Genomic DNA, 6000 nt, shown 5'->3' on the forward strand with positions numbered 1-6000 from the left:
TCCTTCGTTATCTCAATGTCTTGTGCCTGGTTGGGTCTGGATTGCTAATTACGAGCACTCTGACAAAGGGAGGATCTGGATTGGATGGAATCCTAAAGCGGTTGAGTTTACCTCCCTCTCTTCCTCCCATCAAGTCATTCATGGGCATTTGAAATGTCTCTCTACTAGTGAAGCTTTTTACCTTTCGGTGGTATATGCTGAGCACACCTTTGTGCGTAGGCGTCCTCTATGGCAAGACTTGATCCAGACCAGTGGTTCTCGTAATGCTTCTCCTTGGCTGATTTCTGGCGATTTTAATGCCATTAGGTTTCCCTTGGATAGGGTTGGCAGCCTCTCCACCTGGTTACCGTCTTATGATGAGTTTGGAACCTGCTTACTTCAAGCGGAGCTTGAGGATCTCCGGTATACTGGCTGTAGATTTACCTGGGTACTTCCTCTGGTGAAAATCGCAAGCAAAGGAAAATTGATCGAGTGCTCATCAACTCTTGCTGGAGTAGTGCATTTTCCTTCTTCGAAGCCTCGTTTCTTCCGGCCGGCATCTCAGATCACTCTCCAATGGTGGTAAGAATTTTCCCTACTCCAAAGACGAAGAAGCCTTTCAAATTTTTTAACTTTTGGATACAACATCCGTCCTTTACCCAGTTAGTTCGCCAAGCTTGGGACTCGCCGGTTAGGGGTACAGCCATGTACACTCTTTATGTTAAGTTGAAGTTGCTTAAGGCTAAGCTCAAGACCCTTAACAAAGAATCATTTTCAGACATCTCTGCTAGAACTATGGAGGCCCGTAATGCTCTAACTGCCGCACAGGAAGCCCTTCATTTGGATCCATTTAACTTGGAGCTTGCAGCCCATGAGTGAGAATGCATAAACTCTTTCTTAGACCTACGCCTACGGGAAGAAATTTTCTACAAGCAAAAGTCTCGGGTTAAGTGGCTTGAAGAGGGTGATCTTAACACCAAATTCTTCCACCATTCAGTGAACAAGAGGCATCTCCTCAATAGAATCCTATCTTTAAGGGATGATGCAGGGAATACAGTTCAAGACCCTCCTCAAGTTCAACAACTTGTGGTCTCTCACTTCCGAGACCTTTTGGCCTCCACTGCTCTCCCTAATCTACCTTCAACTTAGGATGTCTCATCGATCATCCCTCGGGTTCTCGATGACAGCCAGGTTCTCAACCTCTCAAGGCCTGTTTCTAATGCGGAAATTCGTGAGTCCTTATTCTCCATTTCAACTGGTAAAGCACCGGGCCCCGATGGCTTTGGCGTGGAATTCTTTAAGCATTGCTGGGATGTTGTTGGCCCTCTAGTTACTAAGGCGATTAGTGATTTCTTCACTACTGGAAAGCTCCTCAAGGAATCTAACAATACTATTCTCACCATTGTGCCGAAATGCCCAAATGCTACTACTTCAAATGATTTCAGGCCGATTGCTTGTTGCAATACGATATACAAATGCATTACAAAGATTATTGCCAACCGTATGGTTGCCATCATGCCTTCTGTCATTAGTACTGCTCAAAACGCCTTTGTTAAAGGAAGACGAATTAGTGACAACATATTTATAGCTCATGAGCTTTTTGCGGGGTTCCACCTCAAGCCACATAAGCCTAGGTGCGCCATCAAAGTTGATTTCCGTAAAGCTTATGATACACTCAATTGGGATTTTCTTGAGGTAACGCTTCAAGCTTTTCGCTTTCCCCTCCACTTTATTAACCTTATTATGAGCTGTGTTCGATCGCCTCATTTCTCGGTCTCCCTTAATGGCGAACTCCATGGATTCTTCCCTAGCGGTAGAGGCATTAGACAAGAAGATCCCATGTCACCCTACCTCTTCACCTTTGTCATGGAAGTTTTTACAGGCATCATCACTAAGCAAACCAATCAACCATCGTTCCAATTTTTTTGGAGATGCAAGCTGATTAGACTTACTCATTTGTTTTTTGCGGATGACGTGCTGCTGTTTGCGGAGGCGTCTATGCTAGCCCTTTCTCTTCTCAAGGCAGGCTTGGATAGTTTTTCCACATGGTCTGGCTTCCAACTGAATCTACATAAGAGTGAGATTTATTTCTCAGGGGTCGTCCCTGAATCTCGAAACGATTTCATCTCTCTATTTGGCTTCCAAGAGGGATCCATGCCTTTCCGATATCTGGAAGTTCCCGTTCTTTCTTCTAGACTTCGCAAAGTTGATTGTGCTACACTGGTTAATCTCATCACTTCAAGGATGCAATCTTGGACACAACGCTTTTTCTCGTTTGCGGGTCGCCTACAACTTATCAAGTCAGTGCTCCATTCCATTCAAGCCTATTGGGCGAATGTCTTCATTCTTCCTAGATCGGTTCTGGATGATATTGAGCGAATCTTGAGGCAATTCCTATGGAAGGGCTCGGACCTAGGTAGGGGTGGTGCCAAGGTTGCTTGGACTGATGTATGCCTCCCGAAATCTGAAGGGGGCCTTGGAATCCGAAGACTCAGGGAAAGCAACACCGCGGCCATGCTAAAACACATCTGGTTGTTATTTACAGATAGAGAATCCCTTTGGTGCAGATGGATACACTCTTGTCTTCTTGAAAAATGTTAGTTTTTGGCTGGCATCTAAACCTACCTCTTGCTCTTGGTCTTGGAAAAAAATCCTGGACCTTCGTGTGAAGTTTCACAAGTGCTTTTGCTGGCGTGTTGGAAATGGCTACTCAACTTCCTTTCCGGTATGACAACCGGCACCCCAAAGGGCCGCCTAACTTATTATTTTCCAATGCAGACATTTACCGTTCTTGGTTACCCGAAGAAGCTATAGTCGCCGACTTTTTCTCCTGTCCTGACCCATATTCGGGTGTTTTGGATGTGGTTACGTCCTGGGATGATCCCCTTCCTGAACTCAATGATGAAGATGATCGTTTTTTGGCTAGGCAAATGATGGCACCTTTTCTCTTTGCGTCCGCTTGGGACACTCTTCGGCCGACTAGTCATCCAAAGATAGTGGGCGCCCTTCATTTGGAACAATTCATTGGTACCCCGCTACCAATTCTTGCTATGATTGATTACAAAAATAGACCATTCACCGACTGTACTACTCCTTACTTATGGTAGAATACCATATGGGAACCGTGCCTTTGCTCCCGTCGCCCAAACTCAATTGATCATTTGTTTTTTGGATGCCCCATTCTGCTGCCTTAGCCACTTTTTGGGCCGCAAGATTTGATTATGCTTGGCGGAATAAATCTTGGAAGGAAACTTGCTTTGGGCAATCAATTCACTTTCAGACTTTCCTTCCGCTCTTCTCTTGCTCGCTTTGCATTTGCTGCTTTATGCAACATCACTTGGAAAAGAAAGCGTATGCGACATCCCGAAATTCGACCCCGTTTCGATAAAGTGAAATGGGCATATGCAGTCAACGTGCTCGGCGGTCCTTTTTCTCGAGCCGATCACTCACGAGCTAACTAACCTATTAGGTGAAGCCGTTAAAGGGATGTATCCGCGTGAAAATCCCTAAAAGCTACTCAATTTTGGATTTGACTAAAATCGCTTGAACATTCTAACCATGAAATTTAAATTTTTGGGAGAATCGAATATTCGAAATGTGTCACATGCATTTTTAGGATCGCCTCATCGTCTATCAATTTATTGACGAAATCAAATTTCAAAAATTATCTAGGAAAAATCGAAGACCGAAAAGAAATTAGAAAGGAAATGGAAGAAAGAGAAAAAAATTTAAGAATAGTATTATTCTTTTTCTTTTTCTCTCTCTCCCTTTTCTCTCTCTTCTCTCTCCTCTCCCCTCCCCCTCGTGCGATTCTTTCCCCCAGCCGACCGCCCCTTGCTGTCTTCCACTTTGCTTTATTTTATTTTATTCTTTTTTTTTGACCGGTCAAACTCCCTCCCTTATCTCTTCTCTCTCTTCTTGCCTCCTCCCTCACGTTACCTTCTTCTTCTTCTTCGTTCTTCTCTGTGCAAACCGAACCAGAAGCTGCAGGAGATCGGAAGCAGAAGCCAGCCACCGTCGCCGCCTGTCCCGCTGCCGCACCGCACGCCCGCGCACGCCGCACGTCCGCCGTTCGCCGCCCGTGCGCCGCCTGCGCTTGCCGTCCCTGCCACGCGACCCAGCTCCTGTTCGGTCTCTGTTCAGCCACCGTGAGCGGCTGAGCAGGCCGCCGGAGCCGCCGTCCGGCCTCACCGGAGCCCCGCCTGCTCTCCCGACCTCTTACCGCCCCCAACCCTCTCTCTTTCTCTCTGTTTTGCAGCCGATCCATCAAACCCGCGAGTGGGTTTCAGCCGGTTCGTGGGCCGTTTCGGGCCGTTTCCCGGCCCCGAACCCGAGCGGTGCTTTGGGAAGAATCGTTCCTCGCGTCCCCGCCGTCGGATTGATCCGATTTGCGCGCGATTTGGTGAGTAATCTCACTAATCCTGGATTAGTTGGCTAATTATGCTTAAGGTTGGTTTAGATTTAATTAATCATGTTTAGTTGTTAGATTAGAATAAATTAGCAATTATTAGTCAATTGTGATGCGATTTAGATAAATTGATTGCGCAATTAACAAGTAGACGTGGTCTACTAATTATTGGAAGCATCTTGGGAATTTTCCGACCCCTAATTGGGCTTCAATTTGGCATTCGGGCCTAAGTGAGATTTTTGGGCATTTAAATATTAATTTTCGGAATTAAATTAAATAATTATTTATTTTCCGAAAATTCAGGGAGATGTTCGAATCGGAATATTATGCGGATGACTGTGGCGAAGTCCGTTTATTTAATCGGGCTTTAATTTGAGCTAAATGGGATTTTTAATATTAATTATTTAATATTCGAAATTAATTAATTATTTATTTATTTTCCGGAAATTCAACTGAGATGGCCTGGAACCGGAAAATTATGCTGATGACCGTGGTGAAGTCCGTTTATTTAATCGGGCTTTATTTTTTGTACTAAATTGAATTTTTAATATTTATTAATTAATTATTTTTCGGAAATTAAGATTTTGGTGGCCAACGACCGAAATCTCGTGCTGATCGTCGTGGCGCAGTCCGTTTATTTATTTGAGCTCCATGTTGTATGGAATTGAATAAATTGTGATATTTTAGGGATTTACCCTAAATTGATTGGAATTGGTTGAGATTGAATTGTTGATTGGTAAATGGCCAAGTATGTTTATTCAGCATTTATAATGCTTTGTTGAATTGTAAAGTGAGTAGAATTGTGAGGTTGAGCTAAGAATAATTTTGGCTGAGATCGATTGGGTATGAGGTATAGACATACGTGGTTCGGTGATAAGGAAATCACTGGTGAAAACGGCGCCTTAAAGAACGCACGAGTGCTGTCTATTACCTGCATTAGTATAGACATACGTGGTTCGGTGATAAGGAAATCATTGGTGAAAACGGCGCCTTAAAGAATGCACGAGTGCTGTCTACTACATGCATTATCATGGACATACGTGGTTCGGTGATTGAGGATATCACCTGAAAACGGGCTTAAAGAACGCACGAGTGCTGTCCATTGTTTATGTTGGCTCTGATGAATATATCACCTTGGCGAAAAAGACGCCCGAGAGCATAGTGAATTGTTTATGTTGGCTCTGTGATGAATATATCACCTTGGCAAAAAAGACGCCCGAGAGCATAGTGAATTGTTTATGTTGGCTCTGTGATGAATATATCACCTTGGCGAAAAAGACGCCCGAGAGCATTCATCTGGCTCTGTGTCTGAGTACCCGAATGGAGATTATAAAGTATGGTGTTGATGTGACCGAGAGGTGGTCTTAATGACATGTAATCGACTAGGTCGATTGATCATTGTTTTGATCTTATGTTGTGAATTGGTTGATTGAATGGGAATGGCCGTGAGTGGTATTGTTGGCGTGTGGTCGACTAGGTCGATTGATCGAAATGGCGATCTGTGATGTGATTGCTTGGGTGCCTATTGAACTGTGCTAATATGCAGGTGGAATCTAAGGCCAAGGTACGTCTTCTGCCCTGTGCGTGTATACGCAGCCTATAGTATAATAGTT

Source organism: Eucalyptus grandis, chromosome 7 (genome assembly GCF_016545825.1).
Source record: "Eucalyptus grandis isolate ANBG69807.140 chromosome 7, ASM1654582v1, whole genome shotgun sequence".
NCBI classification, from domain to species: Eukaryota; Viridiplantae; Streptophyta; class Magnoliopsida; order Myrtales; family Myrtaceae; genus Eucalyptus; species Eucalyptus grandis.